Here is a 27,825-nt window from a genome sequence, read left to right on the forward strand (position 1 = left end):
ATGGTAAAGCTGTACAAAACTCTGGTGCGGCCGCACTTGGAGTATTGTGTACGGTTCTGGTCACCGCATTATAAGAAGGATGTGGAAGCTTTGGAAAGGGTGCAGAGGACATTTACTAGGATGTTGCCTGGTATGGAGGGAAGGTCTTACGAGGAAAGGCTGAGGGACTTGAGGCAGTTTTCATTAGAGAGAAGAAGGTTGAGAGGTGACTTAATTGAAACGTATAAAATAATCAGAGGGTTAGATAGGGTGGATAGGGAGAGCCTTTTTCCTAGGATGGTGACGGCGAGCACGAGGGGGCATAGCTTTAAATTGAGGGGTGAAGAATATAGGACAGATGTCAGAGGTAGTTCCTTTACTCGGAGAGTAGTAAGGGAATGGAACGCTTTGCCTGCAACGGTAGTAGATTCGCCAACTTTAGGTACATTTAAGTCGTCATTGGATAAGCATATGGACGTACATGGAATAGTGTAGGTTAGATGGGCTTGAGATCGGTATGACAGGTCGGCTCAACATCGAGGGCCGAAGGGCCCGTACAATGCTGTAATGTTCTATGTTCTATAATACTTGAGTAAAGAGTGAATAATTTGAGAATAAAGTAATTGACATATTCAGTTTATCATTCACAATCACAAGGAACATTGAAAAGATGATATCAAATTATAAAGCTTATCATTAAAAGAATAAACTACCCTTGGTAAACAAAAGTAGCCAACGAAAGTATCCAAACAGAAACTAGGGCATTCAAAGCTGTGAATATGAGTGGCAGATTATAAGATTGGGAAGTTTGTCGGATCCAGAAGTAAATGATTAAAATGCTAATAAAGAGGAAGACCATTGGTTTTCACATTAATTGGCAAGACATATGAAGACAAACAGCAAGAGTTTTGACAAGCATATAAAAAGAAAGCAAGTAGCTAAAGTATATGTTACATCCTTAGAAGATGCAACTCGGGAAATAAATAAAAGGGAACAGGTAAATTTCAGATATTTTGCATGAGTGTTCACAGGTGAAGGATACGATAGACAACCCAAAGATAACAGACAAAGTGCCAAGACAAAGAAAGATCTTGTAGCTATTGTTTTTTCTTGTGAATCTTGTAACCAAATCACTATCATGAGGGACAAAGTACTTGATAAGCTAATGGGACTAAAGGCACATTAGTTACCAGGACCTGATGGCCAGCATCCAAGAACCTTTAGGAAAAGTTGTTGCAGAGATGGTACAGCATCGATCAAAATGTTCCAGAACTCACTGGGAGTATTGCAGTCGATTAGCAAAACTGCTAATGTGATGCCCCTGTTTAAAATGGGATGGATACAGAAAGGTTTACTGGCACAGTTTTCTTTATTCATTCATGGGAAGAGGGCATCGTTGGCTAGGTAGCATTTATTGCCCAACCCTAATTGCCCAGAGAGCAGTTCAGAATCAACCACATAGCTGTGGGTCTAAAGTCACAAATAGGCCAGGCCAGGTAAGGATGGCAGTTTCCTTCCCTAAAGGACATTAGTGAACCAGATGGGTTTTCCTGACAATCAGCAATGGACTCTTGGTCATCATTAGATTCTTAATTCCAGATATTTATTCAATTCAAATTTCACCATCTGTCGTGGCAGGATTTGAATCTAGGTCCACAGAACATTTTCTGGGCCTCTGGATTAACAGTCTAGCAATAATGCCACTAGACCATTGCTTCCCCATGTTGTACAATGGAGTCTCATTCTAGACAGTTGGTTGAGTGCCAAGTCTCAATGATGCATTCAGCTCAGCAAGAGTTGTTGACCCAGCTGTCAAAGGACTGAGATTTGTTTTGGTTGCCGGTTTTATGACTTTCTAAGAGGATTATTCTTTTGAAGGAGAACTTTGAATGATTTAGTTTATTTGAACAGTTTTGTGACCACTTAGATGTGGGATTTGAATTCTGTGTGCTTGACAGTTTTATGATTTGCCAGGAGAATTAAGTTTTGTTTTTAATTGGGCTCTGAGTTTAGATTATTTTATCAATTTTATGAGTATCTCAATGCCTTATGTAACTTATTATAGCTCTCATGAGTTCTGTCACCAATAGAGGCTTGACGAGAGGACTTGGGAATGGGGAAGAGCATGGAGGATGGAGTGTGTGTATTGGGGAGATTGGAGGATATGGGGGCTTAGGTGCTATAGAGGGACATTGTACGTGGAACACGGGCAAGTGTGCTAAGGGAGATCATGGATTAAGGCCAAAGTGTTTAGCACAGAACAGACCAATGTCTTGGTGAACATAGGTGGGTGTCCTAATCTGCTTACCTTGGCTTCCAACTGATTCTATATCTAGCTCCATCCTAATTTATGTTGTGGCAGCCCAATTCCAACATGACCCTGTTATAAAAATAGCTTAGAAGAACATTACTTGGCATGAAGTGAGATACCAACATCAGGAAATCACGCAATTCATGATTTTCACTTTGTAGATGAAAACCTGGGCCTGTGTGAAGGAAGCAAGAGTGGCAGCCCATCATGTCAAGTATGTTTCATGAAGCACAGAATAAGTAAGAAGCGACTGAATTGATGAAACAGAATTTTCTAGACCCAATTGATGCTGATGCAAATACTTTCACTGGCATGAATTTCCAGGCTATATCAAACGTTATCTTCAAATGGCTGATCCATTTTAGCTGTTGAATGTGTTGTAGTTCTGTCATATTGCCACATATTCATGAAGTTTAATTTACTTTACAGAGCTGGACAAGCATGTAGTTATTGAATTGCCATTATTTTCTGGACGGAAAGAATATATTTTGTAAACCAGACATGAATTTAATCATGTAAAGATTTTTCTTCTTTGCTCATATAATAATGATCAGAATTAAGCAAATGCATTAACTATCTCTGAAAGGTAATGGATTTTTAAATTAAATGCTATGAACTATAATGTTAACTACAGGCTGGTTTTGAGTGGTGGGCACTAGGGTGAGCCAGATAGTCTCTAGTTTCACCATGAAGGAACTCGTGGATATTTTAAATTTTAGATTCCATTAAAACCTCATGAAGGGATTTCCCATGTGACTGGTCACCATTGGAAATCCTAAACACTTTAATAGCTCAAATTTAAGCAGATCATCTTGAGGGCTACTTAAAGGAGGATGCATCCCTTGAAGAGATGTTACATTCCTGTGCTAGATTTCACTTGGGAGAAGTGGGGAATGTCCACATTGCCTTGTTTTCGGAAACTGATCTTCAGGTCCTGTTGAAAGGGTCAGGGTGAAAGTTGGGAGTTTTTTTTCTCAGCTAGTGAAGTGAGGATTTAAGTGCAGCAGAAATGGAGAGAGATTTCTGAGATCATCAACTCAAAAGTATCACTATCAGCACCTGGATGCAATACAGGTAGCATATCAATTTTCTGATGGAAATAACAACATGTTTTAGTGTTGATCTTCATTTCTTCTCCTCACTAAATAACCCATGACAACAATCTCTTCAACCTCTTTTCATCACTTCCATTAACTTCCTCTCTTTCAACATGGTTACGGATCAGACCAAAGCCTCTCAAATTCATTGAATCATCGAATCTCTAAGTGTGAAAACAGGCTGTTCAGCCCAACAAGTCCACATCAACCCTCAGAGCATCCCACCCAGACCCATCCCCCTTTAACCCACCTAATCTGCACATCTCCGAACACTATGCACAGTTTAGCATGGCTGCTGCACCTAACCTGCACATCTTTGGACAGTGGGAGGAAACCCACACAGAGAGGAAACCCACACAGACACAGGGAGAATGTGCAAACTCCACACAGATAGTCGCCCGGGTGTGAAATTGAGCCCAGATCCCTGGCGCTGCAAAGCAGCAGTGCTAACCACAGAGCCACCTTGTCGCCCAAAATACATTTTCTTATTTTAAAGGGAAGTGTCAGGTAATGTGTTCCAGATGCAATTTAATTGGTCAAACTGTCCGGTTTGAAGCAAAACATACTTTATTCTTATACTACAGTTAATATACAGATAAAATGAAAATAAAAAAATTGGCTTAACTGTAACTGTCGAAATATCTGACAAAGTAATAAACTACTCATTAACTGTTTCTAAATATAGCAACATCTCATAAGAAAATCTGGCAAAAACTAAGTCAATAAAATAGATTGTCTCACATATAATTCCATAAGACCATAAGACATAGGAGTGGAAGTAAGGCCATTTGGCCCATCGAGTCCACTCCGCCATTTAATCGTGGCTGATGGGCATTTCAACTCCACTTCGCTGCACTCTCCCCATAGCCCTTGATTCCTTGCGAGATCAAGAATTTATCAATCTCTGCCTTGAAGACATTTAACATCCTGGCCTCCACTGCGCTCCATGGCAATGAATTCCACAGGCCCACCACTCTCTGGCTGAAGAAATGTCTCCTCATTTCCATTTTAAATTTACCCCCTCTAATTCTAAGGCTGTGCCCACAGGTCCTAGTCTCCCCACCTAACGGAAACAACTTCCTAGCGTCCACCCTTTCTAAGCCATGCATTATCTTGTAAGTTTCTATTAGCTCTCTCCTCAACCTTCTAAACTCTAATGAATACAATCCCAGGATCCTCAGCCGTTCATCGTACGTTAAACCTACCATTCCAGGGATCAGGGAATAATTCCAGCAGCATGAAGAGCTTTCGGTTGTAACAGAGAGAGGAAAAAGAGCTTCCACATCCAACTTCAATTGCCTATTGAAAGCTAAAGTAAAAATGCTTGTTTTGTGGGAGCATGACCCCACCCATTCAGGCTGCTTCTCTTATTCCAACTTTTTTTAAAAAAAGGCCTTACAAGCTGTTTACTTTATTGGCTTTGGAGCAGACCACTCACTACCTTTTGTCTCAACTTCTCTTCATAAGAAATTCAGGAGAAAATGTACCTCTTAAAGCCATAAATCACAACACATTTAGATTGCCTAACAGGTAGTGAAATGCTATAGTCGATCAATGAGCCCTTGGAGGCTTCAGCTTCCAGAAGTCACTGAGCATGAGTACCTCGAGGTTTCTTAAAGAGCAACATCAACTATACATCAATTCCACTGGTAACCACTAGATTAGACTCTCACAGGTGTAGTAGTTAGTACGCATTTTATGAAAAATGGGTTGATCACTTGGGTGTCAAAAATATGTACATAAATGTTTAGAATTATTATTTTTTTTTACATTCAGTAATTGTCTATTGCAATGTTGCACTGATACTTGACATTGAATAAAATGGAGATTGACGGAACACTTTGAATGCTTTTCAAAGCAGTATGAAGTGATTGTGGTGAGTGAACAAGAACTGCTAAATCTGAGAATTTCCTTTCAGTCCATTTCAGTTGAAGAGATTGATTGTATTTCTGAAAACATTGCATTACCGTCTGTTCTTGAGACCACTTACTGCAAGGCAATGTGTTGTGTTCCTTCTTGTAGATCTCCCTTCATCCCATTCTTCCTTGACTGAGGATGTTTCTTCTTGTTGTAGTGTGCCATCATACACCACAAGAACACAAAATGCAGGAATAGACCATGTGGCCCATACAGCCTGTTCCGCAATCAATACAACCATACTAATTTGAGGTTTCAACTTCATTTTGCTGACCACTACCCCTTTGTTCCAAGAGAGACCAAAAACTTGTATAACTCAGCTTTAAATGTGCTCAATGATGGAAAGACACAATCCTTTAGGGTAAAGAATTACAAAGATCCACAACCCTCCAGTTGTCTTTGCATTGTTGAATGGTACATAGTATATGATAGTATGTAATTCTTCTTGTAATGAGCCCTCAAAGTCATCAAGCATTTGAAATTATGCTTCAGAATATCAGTTTATTTTTCCTGCTATACCTGGTGGCTCTGATTGTATCTCTGTTGTTACGATATGCTGTGACTGTGGACAGATATCAATATCCTTGAAAGTAGCAGCCATCCTCTGACAACCCTGGATGAAATTAAGAGACTTGTTTCATTCTTCTGCTAATTATTACATGTTTGAAAATTTGAAGTACCTCCAATGATGAAAGTTTTTCGTGATCTGATACTTCTATGAGTCCAGTTTATTATCTCCTAATTTGAGGGTACATGTCGTAAATTGCAGAATTTATGACTTAATAACCTTGTAGGTGCTATTTCCCCTTTATTTTCTGTGCTTTAACAAGGCCGTCAGTTGCTATAAGTGCTCAATCAACCTAGGGGGAAGAATATATCAAAAGGGCAAACTGCAAACACAGGTATGTTTAAAATTAATTTTCCTATCCACTGCAGTGATTGTATAAAGTCAGCCAGTTGGACTTCAGAAATATGAGCTCTGTGATTTGGGCTTTAATCTGGCTGACATAAAAAAGGTGAGTGTCAGAGATACTGATACCCTGGTGCCCAGCTCTGTACCAGGCAGCGCTATAGCCATGGACTATTTATATGTAAATAGAGAGTAACTTGGTGATGGAATACTGGCCTGTTTGGAATTATTTCATCCACAACAGAACATCCTTATGATCTACACCTGAGTGCCTACACCTGAGTCTGTTTTGAATCCAAGTGCCAGTTGTGTCAGTTTGTTTCACAACTAAATTCAAGAAAAGAGGGAACCTCCTGATTTGCCCAATAAAAATCATGTTGGGTTTCTGATTACTTCATAGGAATGCAACATGAATTTTTTAAAGAGACATCCACCTCTTCCTGACAGATTATTTTGCTATCTGCATCTGCTATGCGGTTAAAGTGGCAAATGATTGATTTTTTGGCAGGAGCTGTGCTACAGGCCACTTTCCTAGTTTTAATCCATTTGCACACCCAGATCTGACTATTCTGTGTTCTAATCAAATTCAAGAGCAAAATATTGCATTACAATCAATGTAGTCAAAATTCATAAACTTAACTCTGTAAATATGTACCCTGTTGTTTGGTATACTTGGCTTGGTTTTTTGTTAAACAGCTGTACTACAATTGTGATATTATGCTTCATCCAAAACAGGTCAGTACCTGTTTATAAGTAGTAGCTCATTTAACCACCTACGCATCCCGAGGCAGAATTAATTTATTAATCAATGGATGAAAATAACATCTGGCCAACCATGTGCTAAAAAAAAACATATGAGCCATCTCTAAAAATAGCTCATTTCCTGCCCAGAAGAAAGTTGTGTGCTGTTATGAGCATGCAGTATTTTTGTTGGAACAGTTCCCCAGAATTTCCATTTAACTTTGTGGGAGAAGACCTCTGGGCATCAATGAAGACAATGAAGCCCAGTGTAAAAGTCTGTCAGTTGATCTCCCACAGCATTAAAGCAACATTGGAGCCCAGTTACAGCTTCTCCAGTAACAATCTAAACTAAGAACTATTTCATTTAGGGTATACTTCACCTACAAGGAGAGGAGTATTGAGATTATGGGTATGCCCATCCTGCAGTCTATCATGAATGTAAGTAATTGTATAAATATCATGGAGTGATGTCGCATTGGGCATATTTATTGGTTGAAGCATTTTTTGCAATGTTGGCCACATTAAATCTGTAATTTCTGCATAATTGTAGAATAATTATTTGTATTTAAAGACATAATATGAGATTGTGAGAGGGATCATAAGAGAGATAGGAGAGTATTTTGTAGCTAGTCATTTCTGCTTTCTTCTTGTTCTCACCAACCACTCTAAAAATTTCCAGCACTTGTATTTTTGAACCTGAACAAGTGTTTAGCATCTTTAGTGTATGCAAAGAGCATAATATACATTATTAGAAAATTGCTCCATTTGCCATTTCAATGCTATAAAAGTAACGAACAGATTCCAAGATTTTCTTTCATTGGATATGCTGTTGCTTGTTAATGCACAGTTTTGATAGGAAAATGATTAGTGCTAATAATTCTCATGATGTCATACAAGGTATTTCAGACACTTAAAAACTTAGAGCTCCTTGTCACATTTATTATTTCACTTGCCAGGAGAAATTTGCACAGAATTGTAATGTCTGTACACCTGAGGAAAAAAATATGCTGCCCTCCTTTCCTCTACAGTTTCAATCCCTCATAAATACCTGAATCTGAAATGTGGGCCTCTTGCTCTCGAGCTCTTAAAAAGCTGTTTTCAACCAGCTGCCAGGATGCACATAGAAATAGTTTAGTGTAATTTCTATTTATTATATCTTATAGTTCCATTTTCAAAAGTATAGACATCTACTCTCTGTTTTCCCAGAACATTGTGATTGAAGTTGGAGATGATTTGGGTAACAGGGTTAAAAGCTACATCCAAAATCTTTGGGGTCTGAAATGTCAGCACGTGCATGCCTGAATATACATTAAAATAACATGCAGCCATTGTGGAAGTATAGCAATTCAACATCATGAAAATATTTAGCAATGCCCTAAGATTACTCGGAAAACATGTAATATTCAATGCTATAAATTATGTCATTGAATGATTGAATGCAAATATCTAACCATGACATCCAGAACACAAACAGAGAAAATTCCTCAGGAGCACAAAAACTGACGTTTTGGGCCTAGACCCTTCGTTCATCCAGCTTCACACTTTGTTATCTTGGATTCTCCAGCATCTGCAGTTCCCGTTATCTCGAGAGAAAATTCCTATTGCTTTATCCTTAAGCTATCAAATAAATAGCTTGTAGCTCTGTATAACTACCCCAGGTGTGATTAGTTACAGGCCCATTAAGGGACTTTGATATTTATTGAGAAAGTTCAGCACCATTTTGTTGCTATACTAAAATTCATCCAATGTTTTACAACCACTTACACATAGAATTTCGAAACGTAATCAGTGACAAATTTTAATGACCAAGAACAGGGACAAGAAAGGTTATAATAGACCATTCTTTCTGCAACAATAGTATGTATTTATACAATGCATATAATATCTTCCAAGGTAATTGACAGTTGCATAAACAGTCAAAAATGGATTCTTCGTGGAACAATGCTGAGCTCTCTACCAAAACAATTAGAATAAAAAACTTGTAAAACTTTGGAGATAGCAAGAACTGCAGATGCTGGAGTCAGAGTTGAAACACTGTGGAGCTGGAGGAACACAGCAGGTCAGGCAGCATCAGAGAAGTTAGGAGAGTTGATGTTTCAGGCCTAGGCCCTTCTTCAGGACTGGGGAACGAGAAAGGAGCTAGAAAATAAATGGAGGGAAGAGAGGGGTAGGTAGGTGGGATAGGAACAAGTGAATGCAATTGAAGGGGTGGGGATTTGTCAGTGGAATGGGTGGGGTGGATAGGTGGGGAAGGAGATGGACAGGTAGTGTCAGGTTGAGGAAGCTGGGATGAGAGGGAGGGTTGGACATGGGATGAGGCCTGCGATTGTGAGATTTTAAAATTGGTGAATTCCATGTTTAGGTCATTGGGCAATAGGCTCCCGAAGTGGAATATGAGATGTTGTTCCTCCAGTTTGCGTGTGGTGTCATTGTGGCACTGGAGGATGCCCAGAATGGACGTGTCACCCATGGAATGGGAGGGGAAATTAAAATAGTTAGCAACCAGGAGGCATTGTTGATTATAGCATACAGAGTGCGGATGCTCTGCAAATCTGTCACCAAGTCTATGTTTGGCCTCACTGATGTAGAGGAGGCCACATTGGGAGCAACGGATACAGTAGACCAGGTTGGAGGATGTACAGGTGAACCCCAATTGTATATGTAAAGTTTGTCTTGGGCCTCAAATGGAGGTGAGAGGAGAGGTATAGGGGCCTGTGTTTTCAGGGAAAGGTCCTCGGTGTGGTGGGGTTGCTGGGGAGTTTGGTGCAGACGGGAGAGTCATGGACTGAATGGTCCCCACAAAAGGCAGGCAGAGGTGGGGAGGGAAATATGTCTTTGGTGGTAGAGTCAGATCAAAGTTGGTGGAAATGGTGGATTTTGGTGGTATGTGAGGACAAGGGGGACTCCAACAAAAATAACGATAGAGAGCAGCAGGGGTTTGAGAGCAGAAATGGGGGAAATGCAAGATATGCGGTTAAGGGCATTTTCAATCAACAGAGGGAGGATGTTGCAGTCCTTGAAGTAGAAGGACATCTGGGATGTCTGCGAATGGAATACAGATGCAGTGGAGGCAGAGGAATTAGGAGTAGCGGATCACATTCTTGCTGGAAGGTGGTTGTGAAAAGGTGTCGTCAAGGTAGATGTGGCAGTTTGTGGGTTTGAAATAGATGTTGGTGCTAAGTTACCGCAAGTGATGACAGAGGTCCAGGAAGGGGAGGGAGGTGTAGGAGATGGTCCAGGTGAATTTGAGGTTGGGGTGAAAGGAGTTAAAGTGGATGAAATGTTCAAGCATGCGGTGGCACTGACATTTTAAAGTTAGAACAATAGAAGAAGCATAAATGAAGTGGGTTAAGTGCTCTCAGAACCAAAAATTTCAGTTTTTGCAGCAACAGTTGTTGGTGGGGTCTTGGCAGGGTTGTGAGGCAGTAAATGTCTCCCAGCTGCTGCTTCTCTCAATCTCTCAATTTCTCTCTCTTCCCCCACTGAGGATGTGTTTATGTTACTATATTGGAACAGTTACTGTTTAGTCATTAAATAATCCATTGTTCTGTTCAATTTTCTAACAGAGTTATTCCAAGTTCCTCTTTCTTTTGTTGTATGTTAACTATAGTGTTTGAATAAATTATGTTTTGCTTAAGGTCAAGTGGTTTGACTAATTGAATTGCACCTGGAACACAACACCTCGCATTTACTTTCAAAATAAGAACATTAGAATCTAGGCTACCTTCTTGTATCTTGAAGGGATCTGGTCTGGCCCACAACATCAGCAAAGCAAGGAGATATTAGGATATAGTAGGAGATGGTGACCAATATCTTGGTGAGAGGTGTATTTTAAAGGAACTTTGAAAGGAGATGTAAAATGTGAATATATAGTGTAGTTTTGGAAGGGATTTCTAGGCTCTGTGACTGAGCAAGCTGTGGCATTAGCTGCTACCAGTGGAGTATTGTAACAATGGAGTGCACAAGAAGCTGGAGTTAGAGAATTGCAAATATTGAGAGATGAAGTGTTATAAAGAGGAAGTAGGTTTACAAAAAGAAAAGGAAAAGAGCAGGAAAGGGAGCAAAGGAATTGAATTTTAAATTGTAAGCAATGCAGGACCAGAATAAGTGTAACTTAGCAAGAACAGAAACAAAAGAACAGGATTTGTTGCAGTTTGGGATTCCAGCTACAGATGACAAAGGCATGGGCTGAGTTTAAACAGAAGATGAGCTGAGCTGAAGGGCACATTCACTGACAATGTGAGAAATAGAAGTACAGTAGATAGTCTTAATGATGGGAAGAAGCTTGACTCTGGGTTGGATTTCATATCAGGACTAAAACATGTTGACTCAATCTGAGACAACATTCAGAAGGGATTGAAAGAGTATAGTGGGGGCACAGGTAAGTATATCTCTTAAAGGAAGGAAGGAAGTTTCAGGATTTTAACCCAGTTTCAGTGAAAGATAAGTGATATATTTGCAAGTGAAAATAGTGTGTGGCTTGGAGGAGAGCTTGAAGGTGCTGTTGATCCTGTGGATCTGCTTCCCCTGTTCTTCTAGCTGGCAGAGGTCAGAGTTTGAAAGGACCAAATCAACAGATCCTTGGTGAGTTGTGACAATGCATCTTATAGATGGTATACAAAGAGGTTACCAATGTGTTGGTGGTGGAGGGAGTAAAGGTTTTAAAGTGGTGGCTGAAATTACAGATGCTTTGTGCTGGATGTGCTGAGTTTCTTGCGTACTGCTGGAACTGCACTCATTCAGGCAGGAACAGAGTATTTCATCACACTCCAGGGAATCCGTGGGGTTCCAGAAACACTCAAATCAGACATTCACACATCTATTTTGTCTGTAGTATTGTCATTGTACTTAATTTTTCACGTAATTGTGTAATACCATTAAATATGATGATGGGGTATTTTACTTCAGGGCAGCCAAACTTTGTTTTAACTGGCATCTTGTGAACTGGCTTTCTCAATAAACTGGCAAAAATTATTTTGAGCAGTCAGTTGTGGGTGCAAGTGAGAAGGCTATCTGTTAGGAAGTTTTATTGAAGCAAAGTTGTATTACTCTTTGAAATTTATGCTGTCAATAAAGAATAAGAGTAACAAAAACAAAAATTTGAAAAGCTCAACAAGTCTGGCAGCATCTGTGGAGAGAAATCAGAGTTAAAGTTTTGGGTCCAGTGACCCTTCCTCAGAACAGAGCTGAGCTTTTCCAGCAATTCCTGTTTTTGTTTCTGATTTCCAATATCTGGATTTCTTCTGGTTTTTACAAAGCATTGCAGTGATGTCTATACCCCCAATATTACATTTCTGTTACTTAGCGTGTGTTTTTATATTGACTTTGTGGACCTTTTGATCAATTGGCACACTCATGTTCCCATAGGTGTCGGTTAGTAAAAGGTTTGCTGTATTTCTTCTTGCATTTTGTAGCTTTTAAACTCTTTTTGTTTAGTCAGGAAAGCCTGGTTAAATTGGCTCCTTCCAAAATATAAGTTCATTTGGGTCTGGCAGGATGGCATCCACAAGGGAAGGATTTTTTTTCAAGTTAACCTTGTTGTGACCAACTGGGGACCAAGTGTATAAAGAAAGGGAGCTAATTCCCCATGGGACTAAGAGTTTGAGGTTTCTTGCCTGGGACCAGAATTGGAGACGTTCACTTGATATAGGGTTATTACAGATTGAACCACAGTTGAAAGAAAAGAAGTACAGTGGGTAAATTGTAACTTAGAAATCAATTAAGGAAAAATGCTGCAAAAAAACTGTTGAGTTTGAATTGCTACATTTAATTCACTTGTGGAACATGAACATCTTTGGCTTGCCAGCATTTTGTTGCCCCTCCATAACTGCCCTTGAGAATGTGGTGTGGAGCTGATTTGTTGAATCGCTGCAGAGCACATGCTGTAGGTTCACCCACAATGCTGTTCGGGAAGGAATTCCAGGATTTTGACCCAGCAACACCAAAGGAACAGCGATATATTTCCAAGTCAGGATGGAAATGGCCTGGAGGAAAGCTTGCAAGTCGTGGTGTTCCCATATATCTTCTGCCCTTATCCTTCTAGATGGATCATGGGTTTGTAAAGGATCTTCTGTAAATTTCTGCACTGCATCTTGTAAATAGTACACACTACTGCTACTGAGTGTCAGTGATGGAGGAAGTGGTTGCTTGTGAATGTAGTACCAATCAAGTGGGGAGCTTTGTCCTGAATGGTATCAAGCGTCTTGACCATTGCACTCATCCAAGCAAGTGTGGAGCATTCCATCACACTCCTGATTTGTGCCTTGTAGATGATGGACAGGCTTTGGAAAGTGAGGAGGTGAGTTACTTGCCACAGTATTCCTAGCTTCCAACCTGTTTCTGTAGCTATTATGTTTATGTGACAAGTTTAGTTTTTTTTGGCTCATGGCAATGCCTAGGATGTTGATAGTGTGGGATTCAGTAATGGTGGTAATTGATTGTCTCTTAATGGAGATGGTCGCTGCCTGGCATTTGTGTGGCATGAATGCCTGACAAATATATGAAGAAACATCTGCATTTAATGTCAACATGTTCCCAGCAGAATTAGGGGAAGCTAATTTTGAAGATTTAAATAGTCCCGCCCCCAGACAGTTTTAAACAAAAATTGTGAAGCAACTACGATTACAATGAAACAGATGGCCTAGCAGCAGGGGGATTAAAATTGGAGCAGTAGAAATTGGAATTATAAGAATGCGAAATGTGAGAGGCAGGAAGGAGCAAAGTGTGAAAATTCAGAGTTTCAGGAAAAACTATAGGTAAAGGCATTTTGAGCTCGGAGAAGTCAAGCTTAGGAGTAGGATCCCTATTCTGCCCAAGGCTCAAGCTTGTGAATGGAGGCAATTTGGTTAGCTTCTTTAATTGCAATGTTTGAAGAAGCAAAGTAGAAACTTTCTTTTTCTCTTTCAAGTAGGTGGCAAAGCAGTTAAAATGGCCACTTCACCACTGGTCCTTATTACTACAGTCAGAGTAAGCTTTCAGGATAACCTGAGGAAAGTGCTAAGAATCACAAGGTAGAAAAACAAAAGGGCTACTTTAAATGTGTACCTGTTAATGCCAGATGCATACAATCAAAAATTCCGTACCCTCCTAAAATGGCCTGACCAGGGTGGACGTCGTTTTGATCAGTGAAAACAGCACTTAAAACAGAAGCCACTTATGATAAATTGTGTGAAATAGTTTTCCTTCAGGGAAGAATGACCTGATCAAAGCAAGCAGCCATATTGTTTAATGATTATGAGTTGATTAACCCTTATCCAGAAGAAACCCTCCCTTCAGGCACCCCACCCAATTGGAAAGGCTAGAGAGTGATAGCAAACTGAGGAGAGAAAGAAATACTATGAACCCTGCCCCTCCAACCCCTGCAGACTAAAGGAGTGGTGCTGAGTTAAAAGGCGAAGCCAAGAAGCCTCTATCTTTCAACTGCCAAAAGTTAGGCCTGTTTGAGTCAATTGCTGGAACATATGGGAAATTCAGTGGGATTTATCAGTGCACCTGTACCCTGTGCATAGGGTGAGAATAAGTCATTGAGCAGAACAGATAAGACTATGCCTCTGACTTGAGCTGTGATTTCCTGTAAAGGCATGCCTGAAAGTGTGGATGAGATTAAATATATCCTTGAATGTTACTGGGATGTTATGGCTGAACAAAGAGTTAGCCACATTTCCCCAATATGAGATGAACAAGCCTGCTATGGTACTGAGGGATGCCAGGGTTGGCCAAACCCTACTGCTGGAAAAAGACAGAGAGTACAGTAAGTGCCAAGATGCTGATAAAAGACATGGAAGGAAGATACAATTCCATTCACCTTTCCCTGGAGTGTCCTGGCGTGTGACCTTGTACTGGGTCCAGTGACTAAGGGAATTGTACTTCATTTGCCCAGGATGGTATCGACCTGCTGCTCACCAGTGACCTTGTGAGTCAAAGGCAGTAGCATTCCCAGTGGTCTCCAAGAAGCCCGTTGAGGTAATGGAGACCAATAACCTGCAGGAGAGAGTGTCTGGCATTTTCCTTAACTGTGTGCTTATGTGGTTTATGACCACACAAGCTTAGCCAGAGGAGACTGAGTGGAACTGCAAACAGGAGATCCTCTGGTCAGATTATCTGAAACCTTTTTTGGAAGTCTGGAATATCCCAGGGAAGTAATGAATAAAAACAATTATGGAAATTACATGAGAAATTCAGTAGGTCTGGCAACATCTGTGGAAAGATAACTAGAGCTAATGTTTCAGGTCCAGTGACCCTTCTTCAGAACCAATAGTAGCTAGAAAAGGGTTGGTTTTATATGCTGAAGATGGGCTGGCAGGAGGGCAGAGGAGTAAACAATAGGTAGAGATAGAGACAAGAAAGAGCGAACAGTAGTTGGGCAAAGGAATGGGTAACAGTCAACTTGGGTGCTTCACTGGTTGTTAATGGAGACCATTAGTATCTGACAATGGCTGCTTCTCTCTCTCAACTGGAATTGGAAAAAAATATCGATTTCCCTTCCAATTCACCTGTTCCACTCTGACTTCTCCCATCATCTTCTTCCTCAACATCTCTATTTCCATTTCTGGGGATAGGCTGGCCACCAATACCCTTTTACAAATCCACTGACTCCCACAGTGACCTTGACTCTATATCCTCACATCTTGCTTCATATAAAGACTCTTTCTTTCCATTCTCTCAGTCTCTCTGTTTCTGTCACATCTTCTGTCTACTCCTCCTCCACTCCCAACACCTTCATTGCACCTGCCCGTGCTATCACAGAAGGTGTATCACCTGCTGGTTCATTTCCCCTCTCTCCACTATCCAAGGCCCCCAGATGCACTTGCCAGGATGAAGCAGCGATTTATCTGTGCATCATTCAATCCAGCCCACTGTATTCATTGCTCACAATGTGGTCTTCTCTACATTGGAGAGGCGAAATACAGACTGCGTGACCACTTTGCAGAACATCTATATTCTGCCTGCAAAAATGACCCCAAGCTTCCAGCTGCTTGCCATTTCAGCCCACCACCATGTTCTCTGGCCAACATCTCTCTTTAAGGTTTCCTACAGTGCTCCAGCGAAGCTCAGAGCAAGCTGGAAGAACATAGTCTCATTTTCCACTCAGAGACCTTGCAAACTTCAGTACTAAGGATTGAGTTCAATAATTTTAGGGCCCAACCACCTCCTTCCATGATAACAAAGTGTGGGGCTGGATGAACACCTCCTTCCATGTCTTTTCCCAAACCCCATACGTAGACCTTGTCATCACATGGGCTGCCTTCACAACCAATCCATTGTCAGTTACTAATGGTCCCCATTAGCAGCGATTTATTCTCCCAGGTTGACCTTTGTCTGATTTTTTTTTTTCTGCCTAACTGTTTTCTCTCTCTCATAAAAACAAAAATTGCTGGAAAGGCTCAATAGGTCTGGCAGCATCTGTGGAGAGGAATCAGTTAACATTTCGGGTTGAGTGACACTTCCTCAGGAGCTGATGAAATGATCAGTTCTGATGAAAGGTCATTTGATGCAAAATGTAAATTCTGATTTCTTTTCACAGATGCTGCCAAACCTGATGAGCTTTACCAGCAATTTCCGTTTTTGTTTCTGATTTACAAAATCCACAGTCCTTTTGGTTTTTAACTCTGTTTTTCTATCTCACGACTCTACCTCCACCTTTTATTTACTCTCCTATTAACCTAGCGGCAGGCGTGAAACTTGTCATGTGATGAGTGCAGTAAGCAAACAAGTGTCGTGACAAGGGGGAGGTTACTGTTTCACAGGCACTCAATGCCTGAAGAAATCATGGGGTTGGGTCCCTGCCCTCGATGCTCACTCACTTTCTTGGTGATCCTCATCCTATAACTCCTTCATATTATCACTCACTCATGCTCTTGGACGCATTTCATATTGGCAGCACCCACTGTCTCTGGGTTGTTCTGCCATTCAATAGAGCTGCCAGCTTCTGATCAACCAGCAATTCTTGTTTGGCAGGATATCTGCCCTAAAGATCCTTGGTCTTGGAAAAAGGCCTGAGTCAAACTTAACATGGTGGTCTTTCCCTGAAAGAGGTTTTATGGCCTCTCTCTGGTTCTCTAGCTGGTGAGCAAGATCACTGTCACCTCCATTTAATACATTTCCCTACAATACAGTGGTAAGGCAAACCTTTTCTTGTCCTTCATAAGCAATCTGTACTCTTTGATATGATTTACCCATGGATACTATATTCCTCCCACATCTCCCCATTGTTGTCCAGTGGGGTAGAACTACTCTCATGTGATACCATTCACACCTATCTCACCGAGGGCTTCTCAGATTGTAAACCATGACCTCCACTGCATTCACAGAACTGAAGTTTGGTGCCATGAGCTCTAGAACAGCAGTGGTCATCATTGACCTCTGGTCAAGTACTAATAGCTTTATAGTCACTTTAAATCATTGCAGTAACCTTAAATAGTGAGCATGTTCTAAGTGGGGAATCTTTGAGGCCCAAACTGTCTTCAAAAGCTCATGTATATAAAATCCATGGATTAAACGGCCACCAAAATACTGTCACATCTGCCACCACCCCAACCCCACCATAATGCTCTCACATGTAGCCAGCCCTTCCCACACAGTGCATGCAAATTACTCATCCTAATTGCCTCTTCATTCACTTCTGTCACATGTCTTTCACCACCTTTCTCCATGCTGTCGTAGATCTCTCAAACTCACCTCATATGTCCGCTTCATATGTCATCACACCTCACATCTTCATATTGGCAAAAAGGCAATAATCAGACCAGGTGTACTTTTTACAATGGCTTCTGTTCCTGCTCTCATATCATTAACTCTGGTGCTATGCATGGTATGATCAAATGATAACCCTTGAGATAATCTCAAAAAACAGCTGTTCTAAATTTCCAGAATAGAAATTCTAAATTTTCAAGCATGCTACGTTTCCTTTAAGTTGTAAAGTATTTGGAATTTAAATAATTCTATTTCATTCCATCAATAGATTGTATAAGCCCATTAAGAACATGTACATTTACTGTTAAAAGAAACATACCTCTTACACTGCAAGTTAAGACCCTCCCTCCAGTGAAAATGGAGACTGTTTGAACTCAGCACTGAGCCCTACTCATGAAAATCAGAAATGAATATGGGACTTCTAAACCTGGCTCCCAACCACAATTTTAGAAGCTCTGTAGAGTCTCTGAAAATCTGAGCCCAAATCTATGGCAAATTTCTTTGACTTCCATTGTTTCAACTCAAAATCTTAGAACACAAAACGTGATGAGGACATTATAAAATATAGATGAGAGCAATTTGGAGCAGGAGTTTGAAAGAATCTACACAGGATGAGACCAGGCAATGGTCAAGGAAAGATGATTCTTGATGAGCAGTGAAAGGCAGAGGGGACAGCTTACACCAGAAGACCCCAGACAAACTTAAGATCTCAAACAAATTTGAAACCTTAATGTCCTGAAAGAGAGTACTTGATTATCAAGTAAGTATCAGCAATGACTGAAATTGTAGGGAATGTAAAACACAATTCTGTTGGGTCCACTGCTGTTTGTCATTTTTATAAATGACCTGGATGAGGGCGTAGAAGGATGGGTGAGTAAATTTGCAGACGACACTAAGGTTGGTGGAGTTGTGAATAGTGACAAAAGATGCTGTAGGTTGCAGAGAGATATAGATCAGCTGCAGAGCTGGGCTGAGAGGTGGCAAATGGAGTTTAATGCAGACAAGTGTGAGGTGATGGACTTTGGTAGGAGTAACCGGAATGCAAAGTACAGGGCTAATGGTAAGATTCTTAGTAGTGTAGATGAGCAGAGAGATCTCAGTGTCCATGTACATAGATCCTTGAAAGTTGCCACCCAGGTTGACAGGGCTGTTAAGAAGGCATACAGTGTTTAAGCTTTTATTAATAGAGGGATCGAGTTCCGGAACCAAGAGGTTATGCTGCAGCTGTACAAAACTCTGGTGCGGCTGCACTTGGAGTATTGTGTACAGTTCTGGTCACTGCATTATAAGAAGGATGTGGAAGCTTTGGAAAGGGTGCAGAGGAGATTTACTAGGATGTTGCCTGGTATGGAGGGAAGGTCTTATGAGGAAAGACTGAGGGACTTGAGGCTGTTTTCATTAGAGAGAAGAAGGTTGAGAGGTGACTTAATTGAAACATATAAAATAATCAGAGGGTTAGATAGGGTGGATAGGGAGAGCCTTTTTCCTAGGATGGTGACGGCGAGCACAAGGGGGCATAGCTTTAAATTGAGGGGTGAAAGATACAGGACAGAAGTCAGAGGTAGTTTCTTTACTCAGAGAGTAGTAAGGGAATGGAACGCTTTGCCTGCAGTGGTGGTAGATTCGCCAACTTTAGCTACATTTAAGTCGTCATTGGACAAGCATATGGATGTACATGGAATAGTGTAGGTTAGATGGGCTTGAGATTGGTATGACAGGTTGGCACAACATCGAGGGCCGAAGGGCCTGTACTGTGCTGTAATGTTCTATTAATTAGAAGGGGTGATTTGAACTTTCACAGTCCAGACTGCCTGTTTTGGCTTTGTTGCTTGCCAGGTGCTGGAGTAAGAAATATTTAGAATACACTTAAAAATATTTTGCAAGAGGAGGGGTACCAACAAGACATTGGCTCATACATAAACCCCAGTAATTTGGTAAGAACAGGTCTGAATTACGAGATGAATTTTAGAATTTAGGGTTCTTGTTGGAATGCTTTCCCTGCTCATTTGTTTTTACAACATCATAGCAAAATCATTTATGGCTTATACCTGATATACGTCTACATTATCACAAAAAATACTGTCATACATAGAATCTAGACTAAACACCAAAATATATGTAAAAAGTGATTCATAGATGACATTTTGTATGCAACAGATAAAAACTACCTGTGTCCTTATTCACTAAGATCAAAACCTCCACTGGTAGTATTTATGCCTGTACAGTAATCTGACCATTATCTCAGTTACTGTTGTTGATAACTGTTCAGGTTTAATTTAAGTATTCACATACCCAGCCTTTGTAGTGATTGTCATTTGTGCTTTGAACATCACTCCCTTTCCCGACAAATGTGCTTTCAGGAATGTCAGTCACTGCATGGACAAGATTGTCAAAGACCCTATTTTGACTCTTCAACAATATAGGCCAGCATACCTGGAATTCCACAAGCAATACTTTAACAATTTTTCAAAGATTAACTATTGTTTTGAGATTTACAGTCCCAAACACTTCAACTCAATTCAACTTCTGCAGCCAGCAATTACTGTTGTCTTTAAGAGGAATTTGTACTTTTTTCTGACTGCATTGTGGAGGAAAGAGTTAAACAGGGAGCAGCTGAGGACACACAGCTGAAGATAAGCAAATGGAAAAATATGCCACGAACAAGCAGATGCATGATTTCTGGGATTAATGATGCAAAATCATTGCAGAGAGCCATGAGGATATTCTTTAAAAACAGGGACCTTCTCTATTGCCTTCTTCAACTTACGTTTGACAAGCGATACATCTTATTAGATTCTGTGATGTTCATATTATTAATCTATTAGATAATCCCTGTAATTTTCTATTTCAAGTCACTGTTACATTGTTGCACAAAACACAATTCCTTTAAGACAGCTAGATAACATCACAACATGCGGCGCTTAATCTTACTCTCCATATATTCAGTCATTCAGTTAAGCAAGAAGTCAGTCAATTAGTCAGCAAGTCGCCTATGCATATAACAGTAACATAAGTAATCATGTAACACAAACTGTTTATATTATTCTGGTGAATCTGTTCTGTAAGCCATGCAGTCAGAGAGAGAGAGAGAGAGAATTCAGCAGAGTGAGACTTAGAGAGAGTTAGTAAACAGAAATTTCAGTAAAAGTTGGAATCCAGGGCCAAGGGACATAAAAATACTTAATTTAAGAGACCAATTGCAATGTGACTCACGGGTGAAAGGAAAGCAGCTAATTGGTAAGTATGGTCAGTCAGTATTTTCAATCTTTCAAGTGAAAGTTAGGTATTTAGTTTGTGTCAAAGTGAATCTGTACTTATTCCAAGAATAACAAATAGGTTTTAAATTATGGGATGGCAGATCAGAAGGGGCCTAGACAGAGCGGATGTGGAGATTCTCATCAGTAGGACACATTAGAACCGAAGGGCACAGCTTTAGAGTGAAGGGACAACCCGTTAGAATTGAGATGAGGAGAAATTTCATCAGTCAGAGGGTGGGTTAATCTGTGGAACTCGTTGCCACAGATGGTCATGGATGCCAAGTCATTGAGTGTATTTAAACAGAGGTTCATGATTACTCAGGGTTAGATCACAGGGTACAATGAGAAGGCATACATCCTGCAGCATTTGTGAAGTTACGGATATACCTCATATCCCAGACATACACATCTGTGGGAAGTGTCACAATTTGAACTTGAGCAGCAGTCAGAGCTACTGTTGTGCCTCCATGAGGCAGAGGACTATGTGGATAGCGTGCAGAGGGAGGTAGTAACACCGCATATTAGAACCATACATACAGTGTGTGAATGAGTGACAACAGGCAGTCGAAGAAAGCCAGGTAGGCAGTGCAGGAGTCTTCAGATGTTGTGCTCACTAATTAATATTATGTTTCGGGAACTGGTAAGGCTGATGATTCATCAGGGGAGTGTAGCCAGAGCCAAGTCCATGGCACTATTGATGAATCAGCTGTACAGGGGAACAGAGAGAAGAATGGCAAGTTAAGAATACTAGGGGATTCAGGGGAACAGGTAGGTATTTCTGTGGTAGTAAATGCATCTCAAAGATGATGAGCTGTCTCTCTGTCAGCTTTACAGATGCAGAGTGGCCTGAGGGAAGGGGGATCTACAAGAAGCCATGGCTCACATTGGTACCAACAACATTGCTAGGAAAAAGAGATGGGATCCTGAACACAGATTTCCAGGAGTTAGGAAGAAAATTACAAAGCATGACAAGTGCTTAAATTAAAATTAAAAATGCAATAAACTCAGAATTAATCCACAAAACCACAAAAACCATAAAACCATGAGATTTAGGAGAGAACTAAGTCATTCAGCTCATTGAGTCAGCTCTGCCATTCAATCATGGCTGATATATTTTGCAACTCCATTCTTCTGCCTCCCCTAGTATTTAACATTTCCACCCTGGGAAAGATACAATATCTAAGCACCCTCATAATTTTCTATACATCAATCAGGTGGTCCCTCATTTTTACAATGCTCCAGCAAAACAATCAAAGTTTGTTCAAAGATATTAGGAACTGCTGATGCTGAAGTCTGAGATTACAATGTGTGGAGCTGGATGAAAGCAGCAGGCCAGGCAGCATCAGAGGAACAGTAAAGCTGACACTTCGGGTCTGGGCCCTTCTTCAGAAATGGAGGAAGGGGATGGGTCCAGACCCAAAACGTCAGCTTTCCTGCTTTTCTGATGCTGCCTGGCCTGCTGTGTTCATCCAGCTTCACACCTTGTTATCCAACTTTGTTCAACCTCTCCTTATAGCTCTTACACTCCATTCCAGGCAACATCCTGGTAAACCCCTTTTTGCTTCCTCTACAAAGTTTCCACATCCTTCCTGTAGTATGTTGAGCAGAACTGTGCACTAATGTTCTAAATGTGGCTGAACTAATATATTATGCAGCCCGCCAAATGAAAGACTTACACAACTTTGTATTGCTTATGCTGTAAGCTGTGACTTTTAATCAGTTAGTCAGAGGACTCTATTGGTATGAGCAAAACAACTAGATCTCCAGCCACATCTGTTGCAATGGAAGTGAAGTCCTGAAGCAATCATGTGTAGGAGCAAACAGCTCCTTGATGCTGGCTGATAAAAATGAAGACTTGTCTTATTTTTACATTTAACTAATTAAAATGTTATACGACACTTCTTATATTTGCCCCAGCATTTATTAATGGAGACTTAGAATAATTTTATAAATGGAAAATCTAGATTCATAGGAGACCTGTTTTGACTGTAGCGCTCAGGCAGATGGCATGGTCATTTGTGTGTCTTGTCAAAGGGTTATAACCACATTTTGCACTGCATAGGCAGATATACAGGTCTCTTTCTCTTTACCATGCCTTCATAATGAAAATTCTTAAGTATTTCCTCAGGTTAAGTCACTTTATAACAATTAAAACTATTTGTAATCAGTAACAGTTGGCATGCACCAAGATATATGTATAATCACAGCATAGATTTCTTGTGTGCTTTGTTTTTAATCAAATTGTCGGTTCATTCTAAAATAGTTACCAGAGAAAATCTGGTACTTAAAATAGCTCAATAGCTTTAATGTACTCATGTAAACATGCAAATAATTAGGTCTCTTATTACATGTGCAGTACTAATAAATAAGGCTTAGATTTTCTGCTAGCTAGACAGTCATTATGCCAGAACAGATATGAATTCTGCATGAGGACCCAATGGAATTCATATTGGGGCACACTCCAAAGGAATTGCCCAAAGGGCAATTTTCCATGGGCACGTCCTTTACATCTGGAACACTATGAAAGTCTCCACTGCAATAGTGTAACTCTTGAGTGAATACTTTAGCAGACCCCACATGTATCTATTGCATTCCACCCCCACCCCTATTACAACCTGTTTCTCTCCAGCTAGATTTGACCCAACCCAACCTTAAAAGTCCCACCCTTACTGGCGTGACCGCCCACTGCACTGACCATCCCTTCTGTTGTCAGAGCCAATCCAACTTGCTAGACCCAACCCGACACCCCTCAGTCCCACCACTTTTTCCCCACTAGACTTGACTTAACGTCCTGTCAGTAATGAACAGCTGATTAAAAACAGCAGGAACCCTGAACAACAATTTCAAAAATCGGTGAAGGTATTGATTAGCTGAGTCCTTGAGAGACTTAGGAGGGAACAATTGCAAAGGGACCACTCCACACCAGGAAGGATGATAGGGGTAAGTTTCAGGTCAACATTTTAATTTATGTATAGTTTGTAATCGATCAGTAATTATTTTGGACATCTAAACACATCAATGATTAAATACATATATATGTTTTTATAAATTAATTAAAGCATCATGGTCAAATAGGATATTCAGTGCAGTTTGTGTGATATGACTGCAAACTGGTAGGATTGTATGGTGATCCTGGGCAGCACACCTGCTGTAAGCATCTGCATTACAAGTGAGGAGATAGTAGTACCTGCAGATGCTGGAGAATCTGAGACAACAAGGTGTAGAGCTGGATGAACACAGCAGGCCAAGCAGCATCAGAGGAGCAGGAAGGCTGACATTTCGGGCCTGGACCTTTTTAGAAAATTTTCTGAAGCAGGGTCTCGGACTGAAACGTCAGTCTTCCTGCTCCTCTGATGCTGCTTGGCCTACTGTGTTCATCCAGATCTACACCTTGTTATCTCTGCATTACCAGTGACCCAGGCACAGAGATTTTGAGTTGGAACCTGGCCTACAATTGGAGGGCATCAGAAAGGGTGAACTTGTTAATTTGAGAGATGTGAGCATAATTTAATTACCGTTGAGGAGATCCAAACCTCTACTGATTATGTTTTAATTTGCAATAAGTCCCTATTGGCCTATGCGTGCTAACATATATTGGCTCCCTTTCAAGCAATAACTTGATTTTTAAATTCTCATTCTTTTCAAAAAAGGTCATGTCCTTGATCTGATCTATTGCTGTGTTCTCCTCTGTATCTGCAACTCTCTGAATATCTGCAAACCTCTAATTCTAGAACCTTATTCATCTCATTTATGGTTGTGCCTTCAGTTACTGAGGCCCCCTAGTTCTGGAATTCCCTCCTTCCACTGCTCTTCCTGTCTACTTCTCTTTCCTTCTTTAAGACTTTCCAAAAGCCCTAAGGCAGTGACCAACTCTTTGCTCATCTGACTTAATATATGCTTTTGTGACTCCATGTAATTTTTTTCACAATGCTTCTGTGAAGCAAATAGAGTTTAATCTTGAAACGTGCATTATGGGACCAGTAACAAAGGAAGCGAGTATACAGTGTTTGGCGCAAAAACAAAGACACTGGAAAAGCTCAGCAGGTCTGACAGGATCTGTGAAGGAAAAAACAGAGTTAACGTTTCGGGTCCGGTGACCCTTCAGCAGAAGTTCTGAGGAAGGGTCACCGGACCAGAAACGTTAACTCTGTTTTTTCCTTCACAGATGCTGCCAGACCTGCTGAGCTTTTCCAGCAACTTTTGTTTTTGTCCCTGATTTACAGCATTCACAGTTCTCTAGGTTTTTATTACACAATGTTTGGCAACAAGTGCCAGGACTAGAATAGGTAAACACCTGATGACTGGCAGGGACACATGGCCAAAAGACCATTTTTACAGCATGGAAAACAATGACTGTACTTCAGCTTGGTGCTTTTCATTCTGTTAAAGATGCTATATAAATATAAGCTTGTTGTTATGAACGACATTTTTAAACTGCAGCAAACTGTGCTCTGAATATACTAATACAGGTGTTAATAGAACATAGAACATTACAGCACAATACAGGCCCTTCGGCCCTCGATGTTGTGCCGACCTGTCATACCGATCTCAAGCCCATCTAACCTACACTATTCCATCTACATCCATATGCTTGTCCAATGACGACTTAAATGTACCTAAAGTTGGCGAATCTACTACCGTTGGAGGCAAAGCGTTCCATTCCTTTACTACTCTCTGAGTAAAGAAACTACCTCTGACATCTGTCCTATATTCTTCACCCCTCAATTTAAAGCTATGCCCCCTCGTGCTCGCCGTCACCATCCTAGGAAAAAGGCTCTCCCTATCCACCCTATCTAACCCTCTGATTATTTTATATGTTTCAGTTAAGTCACCTCTCAACCTTCTTCTCTCTAATGAAAACTGCCTCAAGTCCCTCAGCCTTTCCTCGCAAGACCTTCCCTCCATACCAGGCAACATCCTAGTAAATGTCCTCTGCACCCTTTCCAAAGCTTCCACATCCTTCTTATAATGCAGTGACCAGAACTGTACACAATACTCCAAGTGCGGCCGCACCAGACTTTTGTACAGTTTCACCATAACCTCTTGGTTCTGGAACTTGATCCCTCTATTAATAAAAGCTAAAACACTGTATGCCTTCTTAACAGCCCTGTCAACCTGGGTGGCAACTTTCAAGGATCTGTGTACATGGACACCGAGATCTCTCTGCTCATCTACACTACTAAGAATCTTACCATTAGCCCTGTACTTTGCGTTCTGGTTACTCCTACCAAAGTCCATCACCTCACACTTGTCTGCATTAAACTCCATTTGCCACCTCTCAGCGCAGCTCTGCAACTTATCTATGTCTCTCTGCAACCTACAGCATCCTTCGTCACTATCCACAACTCCACCGATCTTAGTGTCGTCTGCAAATTTACTAACCCATCCTTCTACACTCTCATCCAGGTCATTTATAAAAATGACAAACAGCAGTGGACCCAACCCATCAACTACCACCCTCTGTCTTCTTTCAGCAAGCCAATTTCCGATCCAAACTGCTATATCTCCCACAATTCCATTCCTCCGCATTTTGTACAATAGCCTATTGTGGGGAACCTTACCGAACGCCTTGCTGAAATCCATGTACACCACATCAACCGGTTTACTCTCATCTACCTGTTTGGTCACCTTCTCAAAGAACTCAATAAGGTTTGTGAGGCACGACCTTCCCTTCTCAAAATCGTGCTGACTATCCCTAATCAATTTATTCTTTCCTAAATGATTATAAATCCTATCCCTTATAACCTTTTCCAACACTTGACCAACAACTGAGGTAAGGCTCACTGGTCTATAATTACCAGGGTTGTCTCTACTCCCCTTCTTGAACAGGGGAACTACATTTGCTATCCTCCAGTCATCTGGCACTATTCCTGTAGACTATGACAAGTTAAAGATCAATGCCAAAGGCTCGGCAATCTCCTCCCTGGCTTCCCAGAGGATCTGAGGATAAATCCCATCCGGCCCAGGGGACTTATCTATCTTCACCCTCTGAAGGATTTCTAATACCTCTTCCTTGTGAACCACAATACCACCTAGTCTAGTAACCTGTATCTCAGTATTCTCCTCGACAACATTGTCGCTTTCTAGAGTGAACACTGTTGAAAAATATTCATTTAGCGCTTCCCCTATCTCATCTGACTCCACACACAACTTACCACTACTATCCTTGATTGGGCCTAATCTTACTAATGTCATTCTTTTATTCCTTAAGATGACAGTTCCAGGATTTTGATGCAGTTATAGTGGAACAGTGGTAATATAGTTACAAGTAAGGATGGTATGAATCTTAGAAGGATCTTTTCAGATGATGGTGTTCCCATGTGTCTGCTGCTCTTTATTTTCCAGTTGTAAGGTTAATAGGTTTGGAAGATTCTGTGAGCGAATCATTGACAAGTTATTGTAGAGCATCCTATTCATGATACTGTTATGATAACTTCATATTCAGTAATTTTTGTGACTGAGTTTGAGGAATTTTTTTGTTTAAGGAGGTCAATAAAAGGAAAGTGGAACTTTTTTTATGTCTTGCAACAACTCTTTGTTTACTGATGACCTCCTGTCTGATTTTACAACTCTCCAGTTACTGTTTTATGGTTTGGATATTGTTTGGAGTAGTTGGCAACAAACCTGTTGAAAGGAAGGAGCTACCAGCTTGGCATTCCAGTTTGTGGAAAAAAATCGCTTGTTATAAATCCTGATTATAATTGGAAGTTAGACTGGAAGATTTCTTGATGCTGTATTTCCTGAGCAAGTTGAGTCAGCCAAAATCCAGCCAAATTGCGACCTATGTTTGGTGAAGCCTATCTACACATGCAAATGTGTCAGGCTGACAGCCATTTGAACATCTCAAATCTTGACCTTTTTGCCTCCCAGAAATGACTTATTGGCCAAAGCTTTTTCATACCAAAGTGAATCTCTACAGAG

Source organism: Stegostoma tigrinum, chromosome 16 (assembly GCF_030684315.1).
Source record: "Stegostoma tigrinum isolate sSteTig4 chromosome 16, sSteTig4.hap1, whole genome shotgun sequence".
In the NCBI taxonomy this organism is placed as follows: Eukaryota; Metazoa; Chordata; class Chondrichthyes; order Orectolobiformes; family Stegostomatidae; genus Stegostoma; species Stegostoma tigrinum.